Below are 25,056 nucleotides of genomic sequence, written 5' to 3' on the forward strand. Positions count from 1 at the left end.
AATTAACTGCTACATTTAATGCTTAATTCACGGTATTGGTGAATTAGGTTTATACACTACGTTGCTCACCCCTATAGCGTTACTCTGATTAATTGCTCACTTCCTGTCAATCACTCTGTTTCGTTAAACACACCAACCCTTTAGTCCCGAGGTTTTGAGTTTTAACCTCTTTGTGACTGTAGGGGTTTTATTTCATTCACTCACCACGGTGCACCCATTCATTCAATTGTTTAGGGAACGACCTGCCCCTAACTGAGGTTTCGCCGCCTCACGGCTTTTAGGGAACGACCTGCCTCAACTGAGGTTTCACCGCCTCACGGCTTTTAGGGAACGACCTGCCCCTAACTGAGGTTTCGCCACCTCACGGCTTTTGGGAACGACCTGCCCCTAACTGAGGTTTCGCCGCCTCACGGCTTTTAGGGAATGACCTGCCCCTAACTGAGGTTTCGCCGCCTCACGGCTTTTAGGGAATGACCTGCCCCTGAGGTTTCGCCGCCTCACGGCTTTTAGGGAACTACCTGCCCCTAACGGAGGTTTCGCCGCCTCACGGCTTTTACGGAACTACCTGCCCCTAACGGAGGTTTCGCCGCCTCATGGCTTTTAGGGAACTACCTGCCCCTAACTGCAGTTTACCTTTTAACCACCTTCAATTAAAGGTGTCTTTCTTTTTATAGTTCTTTTATACGTCGATTCTGACTCAACGTCTAGCCAGCGATTAACCCCTAATTTTACAGGTGGTAATTAAAACATACTCACCCGTCTTAAGTCATCGCTGTCCGAGAGTCTTGTTCAGAATGCGTATCCCATCCTCATCGCCAATTGATGTAAGCCCCCAAAGTGCAGACCAAGTGATATACAAGGTCGACGTCACTAACTTGTCGAAAGAAAGACAGACCACTAATTGAAGTCAAAACGGTTTACTCAGGCCTGAGGAGAGCCTCCAGATCATGTCTGAATCAAACTCTAACAAGCTTCTCAAAGTCCACACAATTATATACATTTTCCAATCCCTCCTTCTTCAGAGATCCAATCGATTTAAAAGTCTATACATTAATCATTAACTAGGTGTGTCTAACTTATACAAGGTAGCCTATAACATAAATTTCACTTTTCACTGAAGGGGCCTGTAGACTCTCTGATTTCTTGGAAATGAGTCATCCAGGACATGTGATTTCTGAGAAACGAGTCATTCTCTCTCTTGACCACTACTAAGTTTCGTTTTTCCAGAAAAGGGTTATGTCAGTGTCTCTTTTTGTAAGTTTCATCTCTCTAAACTGGTATGGTCATTTCTGCAATTAAACATAGAATAATTAGTACATCTCATCTTTACACATTTTGCTGCCGCAATTGCATTCTACTAAACGTGCCCTGTTACGCTCATTTTTTAATCTTACTTCAATTTTCAATGTCCGCAATGGGTTTTAGCACAATGAACAATCATCATACCTTTTGGATGATACCACTGGGATTTGGGATCAGCTCAGCGCCAGAAGTCTTCCAACGCAAGATGTATGAGCTGGTGGAAGGCCTGCAAGAGATAGAGGTCATTGCAGATGATTTTGTGATGGTAGGTTTTGGAGAAACACTTGAAGTAGCGATTCGAGACCATGACAAACACCTGGAAGATTTTCTTTATCAATGCAATGATCATGGTGTGGTATTAAACATGGAAAAACTGAAATGTCGTAGGCAAGAAGTACCTTTTATTGGACATGTTGCTACAGGAAGAGAACTTTGCGTTGATCCAGCCAAAGTTAAAACAATTTTGGAGATGCTGTCACCAACTGATGTAACAAGGATCCAGTGACTACTTGAACTTGCTCAGTATCTGAGTAAGTTTCTCCTGCATCTGTCAGACATCACAAAACCGCTCAGCGATTTGACACATAAGGATGCAGAGTGGTTCTGGGGTGAATCACAAGAATTGGCGCTGCGACGACTCAAAGTAGCGGTCACCGGCACGCCAGTCCTTCGGTATTATAACCTCAAGGAAGAAGTCATACTTCAATGCGACGTATCTCAAATCTGGAATTGGAGCAGAATGGACAACCAGTCGTGTATGCATCAAGAGCATTAACATCAGCAGAGATGGGATACGCACTGATTGAGAAAGAACTTCTAGTGATTGTGTTCGCCTGCAATAAATTTGAAGCCTGCATCTACGGCTGGGACGTGGTGAGTATTGAAATGGATCACCGTCTGTTGGAATCAATAGTGCTCAAGCCAGTAAACAACGCACCTAAACGACATCAAAGAATGCTGTTAAGACTCCAAAAATACAGTCTGATAGTTTCATATAAGAAAGGGGAGAAGATGGTCCTAGCTGATACACTTAGCAGAGCATACCTGCCAGAAGTTAATATCTGTGATTGGACGCGTGAACTGGAAGAAATTGATTATCGTGAATCACTTCTGGTTGGAGACTCACGCTGGCAACAACTCAGTCATGCTGTAGCAGATAACCCTGTTCAGAAGCAACTGCATTTAATCATTCGGTGAGGGTGGCCTGGGATCAGTCAGAGGTACCTGAATGCCTCCACCCCTACTTTGACTTTCAAGATGAACTAACAGTTCAGGGGGAATTTATATTCAAGGGACAGCAACTCATGGTGCCAGCTGCACTACATAAGGAACTAATGTCAGTAGCACATTCAACACACATCAGCATAGAAGGTTGTATCTGTAGAGTCTGCAACAGCTTCTATTGGCCCAGGATGTCAACAAAGCTTAAACAATACATCACAAATGTTGTGTCCGTCAGTAGTAAGACACAGACTGCAGGAGAACGGTACAACAGGTGTTTACTCAACGTGGCTCACTCTGGAACTGAATTGTACAGATTACTACTCAGTGCTATATACAGGTGTTGTCACTGCCGGTACTACAGTATACATGAGCTGTAAAAAGTAGTTCCCCCCTTAAAGGTATATACATTACAATCCCTCCCCTTTTAGATTAACAGTATTGTAATGTATATACCTTTAAGGGGGGAACTACTTTTTACAGCTCATGTATACTGCAGTACCGGCAGTGACCACACCTGTATATAGCACTGAGCAGTAATCTGTACAGTTCAGTTCCAGAGTGAGCCACATTGAGTAAACACCTGTTGTACCATTCTCCTGCAGTAGGGTGTTCAGTGGGTGTAGTATTGTAGACAAATTTGGCAAGAACTTATGGTAGTAGTTCCTCCCCTTTTAGATTAACAGTATTGTAATGTATATACCTTTAAGGGGGTAACTACTTTTTACAGCTCATGTATACTGTAGTACCGGCAGTGACCACACCTGTATATAGCACTGAGCAGTAATCTGTACAGTTCAGTTCCAGAGTGAGCCACGTTGAGTAAACGCCTGTTGTACCATTCTCCTGCAGTAGGGTGTTCAGTGGGTGTAGTACTGTAGACAAATTTGGCAAGAACTTATGGTAGTAGTTTACCAGCCCGAGGAACGACCTCAGTTGTGACACGTTTTCCGGTGCTGGAGCCTTGACTACTGCCTCAATCTTTTCAGGGGACTTATGTAACCCCTCTTTATCAATAACGTGGCCACAATACGAGATCTGCTTCTGGAAAAACTCGCATTTGTGGCGATTAGCTCGGAGCCCATATTCCTTCAATCTAGTGAGCACCTGCTCCAGGTTGGCGAGGTGATCACTGTCATTTTCGCCCGTGACCAGGATGTCGTCCAAATAACACTGGGTCCCTGGGATCCCTTGCAGGACTTGTTCCATTGCCCTTTGCCAAATAGCCGGAGCTGATGCTACCCCGAATACCAGCCGGTTATATTGGTAGAGACCTTTATGGGTGTTGATTGTGAGGTCTTTTTTTGATGCTTCTTCTACCTCCATTTGCAGATACGCCTGGGCCAGGTCAATCTTAGTGAAGCGCTTCCCTCCAGATAGCGAGGCGAAAATATCTTCAATCCGCGGAAGTGGATATTGCACGGTGTGAAGGACTGGGTTCACTGTTACCTTAAAGTCCCCACAGATGCAAACCTTCCTTGGTTCCCCAGACGTGCTGCTCAATGACTTTTTCATCACAGGGACGATGGGTGTAGCCCAGTCGCTCCAGTCTACCTTGGACAGTACTCCTGAACGTTCCAAACTCTCCAGCTCTGCTTTGACAGCTGGGTGGATCGCATAAGGTACCGGTCTAGCCTTAAAAAATTTTGGGCTTGCGTTTTCTTCGATTTTAATTGTTGCTGTCATGCCTTTTAGTGTTCCGAGTCCTTGCTGGAACACTTCTTGCGCGTCGGTTAGGATCTTTGACAGTCGCCCAAGTGTGACGTCGTCATCCTTTTTGGCAGCCACAGTCAATGCTTGTATGGAATGCCAATCCAGCTGTATTTTCCGGATCCATTCACGTCCCAGTAATGGTGGTCCTCCATCTTGCAATACATACAGGTCTAGTTTTGGTGTTTCCTTACCGTTATATATAACGGTCACCCTTATTTTTCCTTTGGGGTAGACTTTTTGCCCCGTGTACGTCTTCAAAATAATTTTTGTGTCTCTCAAGGGTATGTGTGAGAATAGCCGCTCGTAGTCCCGTCAGTTTATGACTGTTAGGGCTGATCCTGTGTCCAATTCCATTTTTACCTGCACTCCTGCTACCTTGAGAGTGACCCAAATGGTTCGGTGATCCTCCGTTTTGATCACATTATGTCGTTTCAGACAACTCAGCTCCCTGTTTTCGGAGTCGGTATCACTCTTTTGTTCGTCTAAACTATTCTCCGTCACCTTATGTACCTTCTTGTACTTTTCTTTTGGAGATTTCTTATTGCTGGTTTTCTTTCCCGACCTGCAGACTCGTGCTATGTGTCCTACTTTTCCACACTGTCTGCACACTTTGTCTTTGAACCAGCAATCATTGTGGTCGTGTGTTGTTCTGCCGCAGCGATAGCATTTCTCTGTTCTGTATGACATTTAGTTTGTGCCATATTCTTGCGGTCTCTGTTGTATCTCTGCAGCGCCCCGTGCTGCTGCTTCATATGATACCGCAATGCTGAAAGCCTTGTCCAGCGTAAGGTCCTTTTCAGATAAAAGCTGTTTCTGGGTTCCTTCCCTTTGAAGCCCACACACAAACTTGTCCCTTAAGGTATCTGCCAGTCCCGTTCCAAACTGGCAGTGTTTCGATAGTTTGCGCAGTTCTGTTAAATATTCAGCATTGCTTTCATCCTTATGCTGGTTCCGTTTGTGAAACTTGAATCTTTCTGCAATCAGCAGCGGTGTGGGGTTTAAATGTTCCTGTAGTATCGTCACTATGTCTCCAAAACTCATTTCCACTGGCTTCGCTGGGGTTACTAGATTTCGTAATAAGCCATACGTCTTTGCACCCATTAAATTTAACAATACCGGTGCTTTCTTGTCATCTGACACCTCATTTCCCTTGCAGTATACCTCTATTCGTTTGACATATGTAGTCCAATCTTCGACTTCATTGTCAAATGCGGTGATACTGCCACTCTTCGGCATTTTGGGTGTGGTTTAAAATGGCGTCTCCCGCGCTTTCCTTCCTCCCCCGCTGCTGCCAACGGCACTCTCGGCGGTCCTCGTGGCAATGGTGGCGCCCTGTAGGATCCGCGCGCTTCTCCTGCGCTGCTGCCACCGCTCTCGGCGGTCCTCGTGGCAATGGTGGTGCCTCGCGGGTTTCTGCGCATCTCTCTCTGTCTCCTCGATGCTGCTCAGCCCCTGAACACCGGCTGCGCCCTGTGCGCTCTGCCCTCTCTCTCTCTCCCCCGTCGACGCTGCTCGGCCCTTTGCTGTGCCGCTCGGTCGGGCTCTAGCCCGCCGCTGTCCGGGAAGGGTCTGCGCACTACCTGTTGCCAGCCCGTTTCGCTGGACCACCGTGACTGGAAAGCCAAGCCTGGCTCTCAACAGCCTCCCCCGCAATTCTCGAGTCTCTGCTGGATGACTGGGCGGTTGCCCGTGGTCGACGCCCGTGTCTCTGGCCTTGACTTCCAATCTACTGGTCTCCAGGAACGAATCCCTGGGAGGTGATGCAGAGTTGCAGGTAGGGTCGAATTTGCCTCGTCGCCAATGTTGTGTCCGTCAGTAGTAAGACACAGACTGCAGGAGAACGGTACAACAGGTGTTTACTCAGCGTGGCTCACTCTGGAACTGAACTGTACAGATTACTACTCAGTGCTATATACAGGTGTGGTCACTGCCGGTACTGCAGTATACATGAGCTGTAAAAAGTAGTTCCCCCTTAAAGGTATATACATTACAACAATGTGTGATACCTGTCTGGCTCATCGCAGTTCACCAAGTAAGGAACCATTATTACAGCACGAGAGTGTGGCTAGGCCTTGGTCAAAGGTTGGGGCTGACATTTGTGAACTACATGGCCGTACACTGCTCATCATGTGTGAATATAACAGTAACTTTATCAAAGTAGCCAGCCTCACTTTAGTTACTACACGCAGTGTTCTGAGAATACTCAAGGAACTGTTTATGAGATTTGGAATACCAGACATTCTAGTAACGGATAACAGTCCACAATTTGCATTAGCAGAATTTGTAGTTTGCCAAGACATGGGGATTTAAACAAGTGATGTCATCACCTCACTACCCGCAGTCCAATGGCAAAGTGAGAATGCCGTCAAGACCATCAAACGACTCTTCACAAAATGCAAGGTGTCCAGTCAATCAGAGTTTCGAGCTCTATTAGACTGGCACAGCACATCGAGTGAAAGTGTAGGTACAATTCCTGCCCACAGAGACTTATGGGTCGCAGGTGCAAGACACTACTTCCTATAGCTGGAACACTCCTGTAGCCTAGATATTCGACTGAGGAAGACACTCGTGCACTTGTCAGCATGAAGCAACATCAGCAGCATTACTACAATATGCATGCTAAATCACTTCAAGCAATACATCCTGGTGATACAGTGCAGACGAAACTCCCTGGCTGGAGTACTTGGAGTGCTGGAACATGCACACGTGTGGTGGGCCCTAGAAGTTATGATGTGCAAGTCGGAGACTCATCATACTGCAGGAATCGCCGTTAGTTGATTTATGCTGATGAGCCACCCATAAGCAACACTCCTGAGATTGAGGACTTTTCTGCAACGCAGGTCCCCAGCAGTCCTCTGAACTGTCCACAATCTCCAAAGGAAGTGTCAACACCAGAAACTCCTGGCAGTCAAACACCGATCTCCAATCGCAGATCTGGAAGACAGTGTCAGCTTCCATCTCGATTGAAGGACCATGGCCGTGAAATTCAATCCCTGGTAGTTTTAAAAAATAATCGGTGTCCGCCTCGCTTTCTCCCAATTCTGGGGCAGCCCACTCTGTTTGCCAACAGCAGTGTGTTCAGAGGCTCCGCTTCACCAAAGACGTGCCATCTCTTGGAACCAGACCTGCAGCATCAGAGCGGCATCACCTGCTCACCGTCATGGGGGCTGTACTTGCAGGCCCCCTCACACTCAAGTATCATAGGGAGATAGACCAGAGGCAGGGGAGAAGAGGACAAGATGCTCACAGAGGAGGGCCAGGAGGGCTCTCAGCAGGAGGCCTTACTCACCTAGGGTCTTCTGAGAGCACTTCTCTTACCTCAACTTAAGCCAGGAGCCGTGTATTAGGAGGCTCCGCTTCACCAAGGAGGTGGTCACAGAACTCTGTCACTTCCTGCAACCAGACCTGCAGCCTCAGAGCAGGGTGATGATGATGCTGCCAGTGGCCCTCAAGGTCACTGTGGCTCTGAATTTTTTTGCCAGCGTTTCCTTCCAGTCTGCAGCAAGAGACATAGCTAACATCTCCCAGTTTGCCGTCCATCACTGCATTCAGGAGGTCACAGAGGCTTTGTACACTAGGAGAGGGGACTTCACTGTCTTCTCTCTAAACAGAGAAGAGCAGGAGGAGCGTGCATGTGGCTTTGTCAGAATATCCGGCTTCCCCATGGTGTAGAGCGCCGCCAACTGCACACACATGGCTTTGCGGGTACTGCATCGCAATGGTGAGATGATCCGTAACTGCAAAGGGTTCCACTCACTTAATGTGCAGTTGGTGTGCGACTATGCCCAAAACATCCTGATGGTGAATGCCCGCTAACCTGGCAGCAGTGATGATGCATTCATCCTACACCAGTCCGCTGTGCCAGCAATCTGCTAGCCACCATGTCAAACCAGAGGGTGGCTGCTTGGCAACAAGGGCTATTCGCTCTACACCTGGCTGATGACTCCCCTCCGCAATCCCACCACTCGTGGCCAGCACTCATATAATGAAGGCCATGCTGCCACAAGGACCGTCATCAAGCAGACCACTGGGGTGCTGAAGCAAAGGTTCTGCTGCCTTGACCGCTCGGGAGGAGCCCTGCAGTACTCGCCGGAGCGGGTGTCCCAACTCGTGGTGGTCTGCTGCATCCTCCACAAATTGGCCATCATGAGGGCACAGCCCTTGCTACCACAGGTTCCGGTACCACTTCAGGAGGGGGAGGAGGAGGAGTTAGAGGAAGAGGAGGAGGAGGAGGTAGAGGAAGAGGACGAGGAGGAGGACAAGGAAGGGAATAGGCAGCCTGCACATCCATGTTCCGGACGGGCTATCCGTGAGTGCATCATCAGATTCCGGTTCCCCTGAATGAAACCCCAGATCCCCATTGCTCACTATTTCCCCACCTTACCATCCCTCTGTCATGGAATATTACAGCGTCCTCTTGGCACAATGCTGAAATGAGAGTCACCACAAAACAAACATTCCAAACCACATTTATAAATAATTCAATCCAATATTACATATCAAAGTCAACTAATCACCCTGTACAGTCCCTTACTGTCTGTCTGCCGTGTGCCTTTGCCTGTCCTAGTGCCCCTACAAAGTGGCTGCAGCATGGCTGGTGGAAGGCTGGTGACTTTCAGTGGGGGAGACAGCAGATGGCCTTGCAGGATGACATTGAGGAGCTCTGGGCCTAGAAGACCTAGCTGCAGACTGCACCACCTCGGCATGGGCGGCAGCAGTCTGGGCTGGCTGGCTGACAGGCAACAGCAAGGGCACTGGCGGAGTGTCAGTGGTGGAAGTACAAATGCTGTCACCCTGAGAGAGGACAGCAGGCTCGTGCGCCATGGAGCCACTAGCACGCCCCTGGGGTGGCGCCTCAGCAATCCTAGTAATCTGTTAGAGGACAGACTGCTGGACTGCTGTGACAACCTGCAAGCCCCTTTCCACACTGGTACACGCAGCCACGATGGCAGCAGTCTGTGCTTGCGTGGCAGAAAGCTGAGCTTGTATGACTTCAGTCTGAGTTTCCACTGCAGCACTCAGACATTGGGTCGCTTCCACTTGTGCTGCAATGGAAACTGAGACATCTCACATTAGACTCTGCATCACGGTTGGGTCCACAAATGCTCTAATGGAGTTGCCCATCACTTCCATCCTAGAAATCATGGGCTCCAAGCTCAGCGTAAAGCTTTGTGCAAAGTTGGAGCCGGACTCCTTCATGCTCCTTGACAGTGACAACAGGCTCTCTGGCAGGCCTGCCAATGCACCAAGCATTTGTGTGTGCATTCCCATCACCTTTCTTTTGTAGGATGCCCCATCGAAGTCCTCATCTGAGTCCTCTGCTGCAGAACTCGTGTGTTAGCTGGCACCTGCACTACCCTCTCCCCCTGTCCTGGCTGCAGGCAACTCGTGCCCAGTGACTCACCACATACAGATCCTGCCTCTATACTACCCTCTATAATACATGCGGTGCCAGCTTCTGAGCTGGTGCCTACAAGTTTGAGATCGAGTTACGGTGCCTCATCTTTTCCATCACTCTCCTCTTGCTCTTCCTGCCCTGGCTAGGCAGGTTGGAGTTCTTGGGTTTCTGAGAGGAGAAAGGCACAAGGATTGTGTTGTGGTGAGTGGAGGGGGGAAAGCAAGCTGTGCATGCTTACACCATGTGCAGCTTGTAAGTGAGAAGAGATTGTGGAATGAGGGGTGAAGTGGGATGTGAGAAGGAGCATTAGGTATGAGCATACCTTCATCTTCAATGGTTTCAGCCTCGCCGATAGCCACGACCCCTCCAAAATGTCAAGCACGGTCTCCTCCAGCTGGGTCAGGATGTGCAGGCTTGTAAGGGTGAGGTGAAGCTATGAATGTGAGGTATGAGTCGTGATTGATAGAGACTGTTGATAGCTGAGTGATTGGGGTGTGGTGCATTGAGCAGTGTGTGAGGCTAGTGGTGCAGTTGGTTGGAGATGGCTTTTAAAGATGCATTCACTGACCTTGACCACTTGTGTGAGGTCATTGAACTTCTTTCGGCACTGCATTCAGGTCCTTGGGGCAAGACTGCTGGCAGTGACCGCTTTGCCCATCTTTTTTATTTGTTCCTGGGATGTGGGCATTGCTGGCAAGGCCGACATTTATTGCCTATCCCTAATTGCCCTTGAGAAGGTGGTGGTGAGCCGCCTTCTTGAACCGTTGCAGTCCTTGTGGTGAAGGTACTCCCACAGTACTGACATGTCGTAGCGGTTTGGTACAACTGAGTGGCTTGCTAGGCCATTTCAGAGGGCAGTTAAGAGCCAACCACATTGCTGTGGGTCTGGAGTCATATATAAGTCAGACTGGGTAATCAATCATGGTAATTAGCAGGTAGCACAAATATCGCGTGCTGCCTACATTACTTTCAATGGGCGTGGGCCGATCCCGTGCCCGTTTCGGGCCTAATCGAATTTTTAGCCCATTAATGTGATTTTGTAGTGCCTGTCTGTGATTGTATGTTTTGCTTAGGCTAAATTTCAGATTTGCAATAAGTGTGTTTTTTTTAAACTCTGAAACAGTTTCATAGTATGGCCTAGAAATTGGATAAGGTTCTAAAACGGGCGGGGGCACTGGCCAGTGCTATTTGTCTGCACCTCTTCTGGTTGGAATGCTGATCTCAGCAAAGGCACTGCTGATTGGCTTAGCGCTCAACGGGGGTGCAATCTAATGGCCAATAAAGTTTGGCCTAGGCTCCCTCCACTACTTAAAGTGGAGGTGCTTTGTTGCAGAAGCACCTCATTGTTGTTTGGAGACACAATGGCTCAACAACCTAGAGAACGAGACAGACGATTTTAAGATGCTGCACTGGAGGCCTTGGTCTGGGGGTCCAGCGAAGGCGGGCTGTCCTTTACCCACAGGGAGACAAGAGACTATCCAAGCTCATTAGCTGTAGGTTATGGGAAGAGATTGCACAATCCATCATGGCCACCAGTGTTGCCTCAAGGATCTGGATCCAGTGCCCCAAAAAGTTTAATAACCTCACACAGCAGGTCAAGGTGAGTGATGGCTTCAGCAAATACCATATCCTACCATCTGCACCACAAGCCTCATACACTGCTCAATGCACCACACCCCCATCAATCACCTACCAACAATCTCTAGCTATCACCACTCATACCTCACAATCATAGCTTCACTTCACCCTCACACACATACCACTGCTGCAACACTCACATCCACATCTCACACCTTGCACACACTGACAGCTATTCAACCATGGTAGGCACAACACCCAAACTCATTGCACCACACTCACTGACACTCTTCCCTTTCTCTTGCAGGCAAAGATGGCACAGAGCAGACATGAGCAACAGCAGATCGGAGGTAGCCAAGCTAGGATTGAGACCCTGACCGACCTCAAGGAACCCGTCCTTGAAATTATTGGAGGGGCAACAACAGAGTGCGTGGCCAACAGAGAAGTTGAACTGTTGCTGATGATGATGGTATGGTCATACCTAATCCTTCTTCTCCCATCCCAGTTCCCCCTCATCCCACAATCTCTTCTCACGTACAAGCTTCTGATGGTGTATGAATGGATATCTTGCTTTCCCCCACTCCCCTCAGCACAACCCAACCCTTGTGCCTTTCTGCTTTCAGATACCCAAGAAGTGCCACCAGCACAGCCTGTCGCTGATCATCAGCTAACTGTCGGAGGAGAAGAGGAGGAGAAACCGGCGCTGCATTTGACACCCGCAGACACCAGCTCAGAAAATGGCACTGCATGTACTTTAGAGGGTAGTATAGAGGCGAATTCTGCATGTGGTGCACCAGGCACGAGTGGGCTGCAGCCAGGCCAGGGGAAAGGGTAGCTTGGGTACCAGCTCGAGTTCTGCTCCACAGGATTCAGATGACCTTGATGGGACGGCCTTCAGAAGAATGGCACGTCTGCCAGAGAACCTTTTGTCAGTGTCAAGGAGCATGGAGGAGTTCGGCTCCAACATTGCATGGGGCTTTGCGCAGAACTTGGAATCCATGATTTCCAGGATGGAAGTGATGGACAACTCCAGGAGAGACCTTGTGAACCCACAGATGATGCTGGGAGTGATGGGCGATGTCGCGGTTTCCATTGCAGCACAAGTGGAAGCAACCCAACGTCTCACTGCTGCAGTGGAAGCGTACACTGCTCTCCTGCAGTCTCAGTTTGCTGCCACGCAAGATCAGACTGCTACCATCGTAGCTGGGTTTACGAGTTTCTAAAGGGGCTTGCAGGGTGTCATAGCAGTTCAGCAATCTGTCCTCCCACAGATTTCTAGGATTGCTGAGGCGCCGCCCTCAGGGAGTGGCAGTGGGTGTGTGGAGCAAGAACCTGTTGTCCTCTCTCAGGATGACAGCATTCATGCTCCCACCACTGCCACTCTGCCATTACCCTTGCCGCTGCCTGCCAGCCAGCCCAGACTGCTGCCACCCATGCCGAGCTGGTGCCGTCTACAGCCGGGCCTTCTAGATCCACAGCTGTTCGAGGTCATCCTGCAAGGCCATCTGTAGTCTCCCTCACTGAAAGGCAGCAGCCTTCCACCAGCCATGCTGCAGCCACTGGGGTGGCACTTCGTAGGAGCACTAGGACAGGCAAAGGCACATGGATGACAGACACTAAGGGAATGCACAAGGGTGAATAGTTGAGATCGTCATTTTAATTGGATTTGGATAAATTTATGAATTTTGCTTGGAATGTGTGCTCTGTGGTGGCTTTCATTTGTGGCTTTGTGCCCAGGAGGATGCTGTGATGTTCCGTGACAGAGGGATGGTATGATGGGGAAGTGGTGAGCAACAGGGATCTGGGGTTTCAATCAGTCGAATCAGATTCTGATGAGGCGTTCACGGATAGCCCGTCCAGAATGAGGATTTGCTTCCATGCTTCCTTCCTCTTCCTCTTCCACTACCTCCTCCTCCTCCTCCTCCTGAGGTGGTACCGGAACCTGTGGTGGCAAAGGCTGTGCCCTCATGATGGCCAATTTGTGGAGGATGCAGCAGACCACCACGAAATGGAACACCCGCTCTGGCGAGTACTGGAGGGCTCCTCCCGAGTGGTCAAGGCAGCAGAACCATTGCTTCAGCACCCCAATGGTCTGCTCGATGACGTTCCTGTGGCAACATGGCTGTCATATGTAAGTGCTGGCCATGAGTGGTGGGGTTGTGGAGGGGAGTCACCAACCAGGTGTAGAGCAGATAGCCCTTATCTTTGAGCAGCCACCCTCTGGTTTGATGTGGTGGCTGGAAGATTGCTGGGTCACCAGACTGGTGCAGGGTGAAGGCATCATGACTGCTGCCAGGATACTGGGCATTCACCATCATGATGGGCTGGGTGTGGTCGCACACCAACTGTACATTAAGTGAGTGGTAGCCTTTGCAGTTACGGAACATCTCACCATTGAGATGCGGTGCCTGCAAAGCCACTTGTGTGCAGTCGGTGGCACCCTGCACCATGGGGAAGCCTGATATCTTGGCAAAGCCACATGAGCGCTCCTCCTGCTTCTCTCTGTTTAGAGAGAAGACAATGAAGTCCCCTCTCCCAGTGTACAGAGCCTCTGTGACCTCCTGAATGCAGCGATGGATGGTGAACTGGGAGATGTTAGCAATGTCTCCTGCTGCAGACTGGAAGAATCCGCTGGTGGAGAAATTGAGGGCCACGGTGACCTTGAGGGCCACTGGGAGAGCTGTGGTTGCCCTGGTCTGAGGCTGCAGGTCTGGCTGCAGGAGGTGACAGAGTTCTTTGACCACCACCTTGGTGAAGTGGAAACTATTAATACACAGCTCCTGGCATAAATGGAGGTAAGAGAAGTGCTCTTAGGAGACCCTAGTGGATAAGAGCTCCTGCTGAGAGCCCTCCTGGCGTTCCTCTTCCTCCCCCTGCGAGCATCTTCTCTTCTTCGTTGCTTCCGCTCCCTCTCCCTATGACACTCGAGCGCGAGGGAGACTGCAAGTAGAGCCCCCATGACTGTGAGCAAGTGGTGTGAGTAGAAGCAAAGCCTTCTCCACTTGCAGCAACACTCCCTGTCACCTCAGCAACTTTAAACACGTTTAGAAAGCACCAGGAGTTGCAGAAACCTAGACAGAGCCAGTAGAGCTGATAAAGCATGTCAGCTGGCAGTTGTTGCTGATGATCCCTTTAAACAGTACTGCTGGGGGCTTGGTCAGCTGGTCGTGATTAGGAGAGGGCGTTAAGTGGAGCGGCGATGTCCAAAATGGCAGATTGTGCATCAAATCAGAGTTGCACACTCACTGACGTCACGATCTGCCTCATTTCCATTTCTGCAGTGAGCGCAGGCAACGACAGCGCTGCCGACCTGCTGACCATGGCGGCTGCCGCAGGATCCGCCGAAAGTGGGCGGAAGCTAGTCAAACGCTATTTTTGCTTCAAAACCGCACTTAACGGCTGGCAGTAAACCCCCGAATTTCTAGGCCTATATCTTTTTTCTGAGAGGGGAAAGATGTGACACGAAGTGCACATTTGTTGTACGTACAAAGTGTCTGCGTAACGGACGCGTGACTCGTGTGTGACTGGCTTTATCTGTGTTTGTGTGTGTGTGTGTGTGTGTGGCTGCAGACTCATGGAGCTCAGTCAATTCAATTACTGGGGTCGCTTCTTTTGCAACAGATTAAGTTTCCGTTATGACCGGCAGAGGGAAAGAGGGTAAGGGGCTGGGGAAAGGTGGAACCAAGCAGCACCGCAAAGAAAAAAAAAGGGATATGGAGAGAAGGCAGGGACAGGGTACTGAATTTGGATGATCAGCCATGATCTCATTGAATGGTGGAGCAGGCTTGAGGGGCCGAATGGCCTACTCCTGCTCCTATCTTCTATGTTTCTACGTTTCTCAGTGCTAGCTCCTGCAACTCCTGCAAGTTAACTTGTCTTATATACTTAACTAGCTTGAAGTGCCCGGCTGCAAGTTAACTTGTCTTATATACTTAACTAGCTTGAAGTGCCCGGCGGTACCGAGGCTTTTTCGAGGGCATGTTGTTGTTGGAAGAGAGAGAGAGAGAGCGACTGGGGTGGGGGGGAGAGAGAGAGAGAGAGCGCGACTGGGGGGGTAGAGAGAGAGCGACTGGGGGGAAGAGAGAGAGCGACTGGGGGGAAGAGAGCGGGGGGGAAGGGAGGGCGGGGGGGGCGATGGGAGGGCGGGGGGGGCGAAGGGAGGGCGGGGGGGAAGGGGAAGGGGGGGCGAAGGGGGGGCGGGAAGGGAGGGGGGAAGGGAAGGGGGGCGGCGGTGGGGAAGGAGGGGCGAGAAGGGGAAGGTGGGGGCGAAGGGGGCGGGGCGGGGGCAGGGGCGGGGCCCAGGCCGAGAGCCCCGCTCTCCGAGCCCCGCCCCCACCCCGGCCGAGCCCGATTGCGGCTCTGAGAGACGGCTGGACGGCTGGCGGCCGAGCCCCGCCCCCCCCCGGCCGAGCCCGATTGCGGCTCTGAGAGACGGCCGGCGGCCGAGCCCGATTGCGGCTCTGAGACGGCCGGCGGCCGAGCCCGATTGCGGCTCTGAGAGACGGCCGGCGGCCGAGCCCCCCCCCCCCCCCCCGCTGAGCCCCTCCCCCCCCCGCCCAAGGGTCGCTGCCCCCCCCCCCCCAGGTGAAGACCGCCGATTGCGGCTGTGCGAGACGGCCGGCCGGGGTTGCCAGGGTAACGCTTGACGCTCAGCAAGCCCCGGCCGGCCAGAGAGAGACAGCGCGTCTCAGCTCCTGCTGCGCGTGCACCCTAGCGGCGCTGGGCTGAGGCTCGGCCCTCCAGCCTTCGAGTGGGGCCGGGAGGTGCCTAGCTCGGGCGTGGGTGCAGAGGAGACGCCGAGGCTTCTAGGCCTACCTGGAAAAACGGGGAAAGGTAGGAAAATTAATGAGATTAGATAAGTTAATTACTTTCTAAATCATTTTTTTTTAAAACAATATGTGTTTTAAAAGCAACGTTTTTTTTAAAGACGCAGAAAGCGGGGAAAAGAAAGGAAAAGTTTGGAATCAAGATGGCGGCGACTCACCTCGGTTCAGAACGATAAGGCCCGGCCACACACGCACCGATTGGCCCGGCGGCACACGCCAGCAACCCGGCGTACGATTGGTCGAGCTCGAGGTCACTCTGTCGCTAATGAGCGGATAATGAGATGCTAATGAGCGGAACGTTGAAAGTTTTTGGGATACCGCAGGCGCGATTTTAGCCCGGCCGAAACGTAAATACGCTTAAAACCTTCTCGGAAGCGTAAGCTTTCTTTGGAGGTAACGCGCGCGTAGGTACGCCCTGTAACTTTCGAGCGCATAGCCCGACAGACGCACACCGTGATGACAGACAGAATGACAGACAGAATGACAGACAGAAGTGCCGATTTATATATATAGACTAGCTGAAGTGCCCGGCGGTGCCGAGGCTTTTTCGAGGGCATGTTGTTGTTGGAAGAGAGAGAGAGAGCGCGACTGGGGGGGAGAGAGAGCGCGACTGGGGGTAGAGAGAGAGCGACTGGGGGGAAGAGAGAGAGCGACTGGGGGGAAGAGAGAGAGCGACTGGGGGGAAGAGAGAGAGCGACTGGGGGAAGAGAGAGAGCGACTGGGGGAAGAGAGCGGGGGGGAAGGGAGGGCGGGGGGAAGGGGAAGGGGGGAAGGGAGGGCGGGGGGGAAGGGGAAGGGGGGAAGGGAAGGGGAAGGGGGGGAAGGGAAGGGGAAGGGGAAGGGGGGGAGCGGGGGGGGAAGGGAAGGGGAAGGCGGGGGGGCGGGCGGGAAGGGGGCGGCGGAAGGGGGGGGCGGCCCCAGGCCGAGAGCCCCGCTCTCCGAGCCCCGCCCCCCCGGCCGAGAGCCCCGCTCTCCGAGCCCCGCCACCCCCCCGGCCGAGCCCGATTGCGGCTCCGAGAGACGGCAGGCGGCCGAGCCCCGCCACCCCCCCCCCCGGCCGAGCCCGATTGCGGCTCAGAGACGGCCGAGCCCCCGCCCTCCCCCCCCCCCCCCCGGCCGAGCCTGATTGCGGCTCTGAGAGACGGCAGGTGGCCGAGCCCCGCCACCCCCCCCCCCCCCGGCCGAGCCTGATTGCGGCTCTGAGAGACGGCCGGTGGCCGAGCCCCGCCTCTCCCCCCCCCCCCGGCCGAGCCCGATTGTAGCTCTGAGAGACGGCCGGCGGCCGAGCCCCGCCCCCCCAACCCCCCGCCTGAGCCGAGCGCGGAACAGAGACGCCGCGTCTCACCTGCTCCTGCTGCGCGCGCACCCTGACCCTCGTGGCTGACGCCGTTGCCCCGGGTAACGTGACGCGTTGCGGGGGGGGGGGGCGTTGTGTGAGGAGCTTAGCAGAAGCCCTAGCTCGGGCCTGGCTGGGCAAGAAAGGCCCAGGCTTTCAGGGCCTAACAAAAAAACAGGGAAAGGTAGCAAAAAGAATGTTGAGGTTAGAAAAAATATTTACAAATGAATGAAGTTTTTTTTAAAACAATTTAATAAATTCAATTTTATTTTGCTCGAAATGTATATTTGAAAAGAAAGACGCAGAAAGCAGGAAAAAGAACGGAAGCAAGATGGCGGCGACTCACCTCGGTTCAGAACGATAAGGCCCGCCCACACACGCACCGATTGGTCGAGTCAGGTCACCAAAGCGTAGGATTTGTCAATCGTCCCCGTCACTCGACCGTAGGAGGGCCCGGCCGCACGCGGCAGCAAGCCGCCATACGATTGGTCGACCTCGTGGTCACTCTGTCGCTAATGAGCGGATAATGAGATGCTAATGAGCGGAACGTTGAAGGTTTTTGGGATACCGCGGGCGCGATTTTAGCCCGGCCGAAACACAAATACGCTTAAAACCGTCTCGTAAGCGTAGCTTTCCTTTGGAGGTAACGCGCGCGTAGGTACGCCCTGTAACTTTCGAGCGCATAGCCCGCAGACGCACACGCGATGACAGACAGAATGACAGACAGAATGACAGACAGAAGTACCGATTTATATATATACTAGCTGAAGTGCCCGGCGGTGCCGAGGCTTTTTCGAGGGCATGTTGTTGTTGGAAGAGAGAGAGAGAGCGACTGGGGGCAAGAGAGAGAGCGGCTGGGGGGAAGAGAGAGAGCGACTGGGGGGAAGAGAGGGAGGGGAGGGGAGGGAGGGGAGGGGAGGGGAGGGGGGGAGGGAGGGCGGGGAAGGGAGGGCGGAAGGGGAAGGGAGGGGGGGAAGGGAGGGGGGAGGGCGGGGGGGGGAAAGGGGGCGGGGGGAGGGCGGGGCCCCCCCCGATGGTCGCGGCCCCCCCCCCCAGGGTCGCGGCCCCCCCAGGGTCGCGGCCCCCCCCCCCCCAGGGTCGCGGCCCCCCCCCCCAGGGTCGCGGCCCCCACCCCCCGCAGTGAAGACCGCCGATTGCGCGCGCAGCAGGAGCTGAGACGCAGCGTCTCTCTCTGGCGGCCGGCGGGCCCGGTAGCCAGGGTAACCGTGACGCTAACCAAGCCCCGCCCCCGGGCCGAGCCAGAGAGAGAGAGACGCCGCGTCTCAGCTGCTCCTGCTGTGCGCGCGGCCCCCGCCCGAGGGTCGCGGCCCCCCCCCCCCCCCCAGGTGAAGACCGCCGATTGCGACTGTGCGAGACGGCCGGCCGGGGTTGCCAGGGTAACGCTTGACGCTCAGCAAGCCCCGGCCGGCCAGAGAGAGACAGCGCGTCTCAGCTCCTGCTGCGCGTGCACCCTAGCGGCGCTGGGCTGAGGCTCGGCCCTCCAGCCTTCGAGTGGGGCCGGGAGGTGCCTAGCTCGGGCGTGGGTGCGGAGGAGACGCCGAGGCTTCTAGGCCTACCTGGAAAAACGGGGAAAGGTAGGAAAATTAATGAGATTAGATAAGTTAATTACTTTCTAAATCATTTTTTTAAAAAACAATATGTGTTTTAAAAGCAACGTTTTTTTTTAAGACGCAGAAAGCGGGAAAAAGAAAGGAAAAGTTTGGAATCAAGATGGCGGCGACTCACCTCGGTTCAGAACGATAAAGCCTGGCCACACACGCACCGATTGGCCCGGCGGCACACGCCAGCAACCCGGCGTACGATTGGTCGAGCTCGAGGTCACTCTGTCGCTAATGAGCGGATAATGAGATGCTAATGAGTGGAACGTTGAAGGTTTTTGGGATACCGCGGGCGGGACTTTAGCCCGGCCGAAACGTAAATACACTTAAAACCGTCTCGGAAGCGTAAGCTTTCTTTGGAGGTAACGCGCGCGTAGGTACGCCCTGTAACTTTCGAGCGCATACCCGCAAGACGCACAGGCGATGACAGACAGAATGACAGAAAGAATGACAGACAGAAGTACCGATTTATATATATATAAGATATATAACATTGATACTCTCTGTACACCAAGTAAAATAAACCAATAATAATAAAAGGCTGTAGACCTCCTTAAATAAATGAAACATGATGCAATGCCTGGGTCATATTGTGAGATCAATTTCAGAGAATGAGACAGAATGAAATGATGCTGAATCCTGGCAGTGTGTTGCCCCCTTCTGGTGCTGTTAGAAAACACAGGAACACGTACCCTCTCACAGCCCGACATAAAACCAGTGAGTATCCCCTGCCCCCTTCACTAGGAGAGCTTGCCTTTAAAATATGTCCTTCCCAGAGCCAATGGCTGAGAGGGTGCTGGGGGTTGATGGAGCTGTGGGCAGTTTCAGGGGTTACCCGTGTAACTCGGCCGCTGACGGCTGCTCTTTTCTCTCAGTCAGTAAACTACAATCGGTTGGAGAGAGGAGGGGGACGGTCAGCCAGATCAGCAAACAAAGCACATGTCGGTCAGATTGATGTCTACTGCAATCATTTTAATACCTTTGCCAATAAAACATATAAATAGGGCTAGTAAGAATGGCCGGAATTTTCTCCTAAAAATACGGGTGGGTTTCGAGCGTGGGGGCAAGTTAGTGTTAAAAATGGGATTTCCGACCTGATCCCGTCTCCAACCCACCCACTTCCAGTTTTGCTGAGGCGGGATGGGGGCAGGCGACCAACCCGCTCCCAGGGGTCGTTACCTCAATTTAAATATTGTAATAATGAGGCTGGAAGGCTCTTTTTTTCCCCCTGGCTGTGGACGGGTTTCACACAATTCATGAATCCCGGCAGTTAAACAAAGGCTGCGTCCAGGAGGCAAGTGGCTTTATACCTACCTCCAGGGTTCCGACAATATTCACCCTCTGCGATCAGAGACCCCCCACCCCGAGCCTCCGATCGTCTCCCCAGGCCTCCCACTCCAACGATGATGATGAAACCGGCCACGATCCTCCGGTGGCCGGCCCTGATCCTCTTTCTCCGCCCTGCCGATCCCCGGCCGACACCCGCCCCCCGCGATCCCCGGTTCCCCCCGATCCCTGCTGATCCTCTCTCCCCCCCCTCGATCCTGGCCGACCCTCTCCCCACACACACACCGATCCCCGGCCGATTGCTGCACCCCCCTCCTGCGATCCCTCCCCCTGGACTGGCCCCTTGCTTCTGAAGCCTACCCGCCCACAGCCAGCCAGCCTCTCAATCTAGCTAACTGCTGCGGGAATCCAAGGCTTCGCATTCAAATCAGGCCCCGCCATTAAAGTCGGCGGGAAACCCAGCCTCCCGCCAACCTCGGAGGCTCCCCCCCGCCACCAACCCGCCTCCCTTGAGAAAATTCCGCCTATGTATCTGTGTGCTTTATTTTCAAAGGGTCTGACAAGGATTTCTATAAGTGGACAATTCCTTACAATGTCACATTCTCTCGTTTGCAGCCTTTCTAAAGGTAAAACAGGCCGGATCAATTATTCAGTCTGATTGTGGGAAACTGCATCCTGGACTCTATTGGATTCGCACTCTATCCTCAGGGTATTGGCTAGCTGAAAATGTCACCCAATAAATCAGATTAGTACAGGTTAAAGCAAGGTGTCTTAGCCAATATTTATCCCCCAACCGATACCTGAAACAGATTATCTGGTCATTATCACATTGTTGTTTGTGGGATCTTGCTGTGTGCAAATTGGCTGCCGTGTTTCCTACATTACAACAGTCACTACTCTTCAAAAGTACTTCATTGGCTGTAAAGCGCTTTGAGATGTCCTGAGGTGGTGAGAGGCACGGCTGCTGTAACTTAGGTAGAATGCCCATTTAAGTATGTAAATGAGGTTTCCGCAGCAGAGCAGAAGAGGCCCTGAGAAAATTTCAGGCATTTGTTTAAGTCAAGTAAGATTAAGAAGTGAGATCAAAGACTAACAAGATATAACTGTATATCACTGCATTAAATTCTGATAAGTGAAGCACTCAAACCCAAGCCAGCCAAGGTCCATGCTGTGTACAACATGTTACCACCCTCAACAAGTGCAAGCTAAAATGCTACCTAGATACAGTCTTGAATCTAGCTCAGGATGCATGCCATCCCTTGGAAAAAGCTGCTGGAATCATACCTAGCACAAAGGAAGGTGGTTGTGGTTGTTGGAGGCTAATCATCTCAGCCCCACGATATTGCTGCAGGAGTTCCTCAGGGCAGTGTCCTAGGCCCAACCATCTTCAGCTGCTTCATCAATGACCTTCCCTCCATCATAAGGTCAGAAGTGGGGATATTCGTTGATGATTGCACAGTGTTCAGTTCCATTCGCAAATCATTCGCATGCAGCAAGAACTGGATGACATTTCGGCTTGAGCTGATAAGTGGCAAGTAACATTAGCGCCACGCAAGTGCCAGACAATGACCATCTCGAACCAGAGAGAGTCTACCCACCACCCTTGGCATTCAACGGCATTACCATCACCGAATCCCCTACCATCAAGATCCTAGTGGTCACTTAACTGGACCAGCCACATAAATACTGTGGCAAAAAGAGCAGGTCAGAGGCTGGGTATTCTGCAGAGTGACTCACCTCCTGACTCCCAAAGTCTTCCCCCCATCTACAAGGCACAAGCCAGGAGTGTGATGGAATACTCTCCACTTGCCTGGATGAGTGCAGCTCCAACAACACTCAAGAAGCTTGACACCATCCAGGACAAAGCAGCCCGTTTGATTGGCACCCCATTCACCACCTTAAACATTCATTCCCTCCACCACCAGTACTGTGGCTGCAGTGTGTACCATCTACAAGATGCACTGCAGCAACTCACCAAGGCTTCTTCGGCAGCACCTCCCAAATCCGAGACCTCCACCACCTAGAAGGACAAGGGCAGCAGGTGCATGGAAACTGCATCACCTCCAAGTTCCCCTTCAAGTCACACACCATCCTGTCTTGGAAGTATATCGCAGTTTCTTCATCGTCGCTGGGTCAAAATCCTGGAACTACCACCCTAACACCACTATGGGAGTACCTTCATCACATGGACTGCAGCAATTCAAGAAGGCGGCTCAACACCACCTTCTCAAGGGCAATTAGGGATGGGCAATAAATGCTGGCCTTGCCAGCGACACCCACATCCCAGGAACGAATAAAAAATAGAATGGCGAGCTCCTGAAGGAGGTCATTGGGTGCTATCAAAGCATGACAAAATATTCAGAGAGGTCAAGGGAATTGGTCAACAAAGAAGCAGGCCCCGTGCTGTAGTTCAATGGCAGGACCAAGCCAGTCACCTCCATAATTGATGCATCACAGGACAGGCTTGAAACAGTGAGAGAACATAAGAGCATAAGAAGTAGGAGCAGGAGTCAGCCATTTGGCCCTTCGAGCCTGCTCCGCCATTCAGTAAGATCATGGCTGATCTTCTAACTCGTCTCCACTTTCCTGCACTATCCCATATCCCTTGATTCCCTTAATATTCAAAAATCTATCGATCTCTTTCATGAATATACTCAACGTCTGAACCTCCACAGCCCTCTGGGGTAGAGAATTCCAAAGATTCACCACCCTCTGAGTGAAGAAATTTCTCCTCATCTCAGTCCTAAATGGCCGACCCCTGGTTCTACACTCCCCAGTCAGGGGAAACATCCTTCCTGCATCTACCCTGTCAAGCCCTGTAAGAATTTTGTATGTTTCAATGAGATCCCCTCATTCTTCTAAACTCTAGAGAATAGGCCTAGTTTACTCAATCTGTCCTCATAGGACAATCCCCCCATCCCAGGAACCAGTCTGGTGAACCTTCATTGTACTCTCTCTATGGCAAATATATCCTTCCTTAGGTAAGGAGACCAAAACTGTACACAATACTCCAGGTGTGGTCTCACCAGGGCCCTATATAATTGCAGTAAGATGTCTTTACTCATATACTCAAATCCTCTTTAATAAAGGCCAACATACCATTTGCTTTCCTAATTGCTTGCTGTACCTGCACGTTAACTTTCAGTGATTCGTGTACAAGGACACCCAGGTCCCTCTGAACACCAACATTTCTCAATCTCTCACCATTTAAAAAACACTCTGCTTTTCTATTTTTCCTATCAAAGTGGATAACTTCACATTTCTCCACATTATATTCCATTTGCCATGTTCTTGCCCACTCACTTAGCCTGTCTATATCCCCTTGAAGCCTCCTTATATCCTCCCCACAACTTACATTCCTACCCAGCTTTGTATCATCAGCAAACTTGGATATATTACATTTGGTTCCCTCATCCAAATCATTGATATAGATTGTGAATAGCTGAGGCCCAAGCACTGAACCTTGCGGTACCCCACTAGTTACAGCCTGCCAACCCCAAAATGACCCGTTTATTCCTACTCTCTGTTTTCTGTCCACTAACCAATCATCAGTCCATGCTAGTATATTACCCCCAATCCCATGAGCCCTAATTTTGTTTAATAACCTCTTGTGTGGCACCTTATCGAATGCCTTCTGAAAATCCAAATACACCACATCCACTGGTTCGCCCTTATCTATTCTGCTAGTTTCAACCTCAAAAAACTCTTAACAGATTTGTCAAACACGATTTCCCTTTCATAAATCCGTGTTGACTCTGCCCAATCCTATTATTTTCTAAGTGCCTTGTTACCACGTCCTTAATAATAGATTCTAGCATTTTCCCTACTACTAATATCAGTCTAACTGGTCTGTAGTTCCCCGTTATCTCTCTCCCTCCTTTCTTAAATAGTGGGGTTACATTTGCTACCTTCCAATCCGCGGGAACCGTTCCAGAATCTATGAAATTTTGGAAAATGACAACCAATGCATCCACTATCTCTATAGCCACCTCTTTCAAAACCCTAGGATGTCGGCCATCAGGTCCAGGGGATTTATCGGCTTTCAGTCCCATTAATTTCTCAGTACTACTTTTTTACTAATACTAATATCTTTCAGTTCCTCATTCTCGCTAGACCCTATTGTCCACTATTTCTGGGAAGATTTTTGCGTCTTCTTCCATGAAGGGGCTGGGTTTTCCAAGCCCCGAGGAGGTGGGTATGGAGACGGGACTGCCAGTAAAGTTGCAGAAAGTGGGGGCGGATGGCAAACCCACCCCCATCCCGCCTCCGTGCCCTTTTGCCAGGAGGCGGGAAGATGTGCTGCTTTGGGTCCCATCTCCTGGAGGCAGGAAAGGGATTAAATCCTTTTAACAGCCTGTTAACAGGTAGTTAACAGGCAGAAAAAAGGATTAGTCCCATTTTACCTTTTCAGGTGAAGGCTTCCCGACCTCGGAGAACCCCGCCGGGTTGGAGGAGTCGAGTAGGAGGTCTGCGGGGGTCGGAGGGGCCTGAAAGTAAGATGTAGAGGTGAGTGTTGGGTGCAAGTGTGGAGTGGTAAGTATGTAAGGTGAGCGTTAAGTGTTAAAAATTGTTCACTTACGTTGGTTTCTGCCTACAGCCTTCATCCACTCTGGATCGGGAGTCCCGACATCTTATAGATTTCACAGACTGGTTGTTGGATCCTCCGAACCAACAGTCATCTGAAATCTACAAAGTTGAAAGGTTTGATGAGTCCTGAACACAAGGTCTTATCAAACTACACAGAATGTCAGTGTTTGACAGCTTCACAGAGCTGAC

General features: G+C 51.5%; 1 long non-coding RNA gene across 3 annotated transcripts; it reads right to left on the reverse strand.

Annotated features, from left to right (window-relative positions):
• Positions 1-901: 901 nt before the first annotated feature.
• LOC147106580 (uncharacterized) lies at positions 902-20,452 on the reverse strand. 3 transcript variants are annotated; one of them, XR_015080953.1, is made up of 4 exons: positions 20,308-20,452; positions 1,701-2,025; positions 1,447-1,528; positions 902-1,289 (listed from the first exon to the last, which is right to left on the reverse strand). It is a non-coding gene; the product is annotated as an uncharacterized LOC147106580 (long non-coding RNA). The 3 variants fall into 3 exon arrangements; XR_015080952.1 differs by having other exon boundaries at positions 1,701-2,239; XR_015080954.1 differs by lacking the exon at positions 1,701-2,025.
• Positions 20,453-25,056: the final 4,604 nt, after the last annotated feature.

This window comes from Somniosus microcephalus, chromosome 15, assembly GCF_052327205.1.
Source record: "Somniosus microcephalus isolate GS21.2 chromosome 15, FLI_Smic_1.0, whole genome shotgun sequence".
NCBI classification, from domain to species: domain Eukaryota; kingdom Metazoa; phylum Chordata; class Chondrichthyes; order Squaliformes; family Somniosidae; genus Somniosus; species Somniosus microcephalus.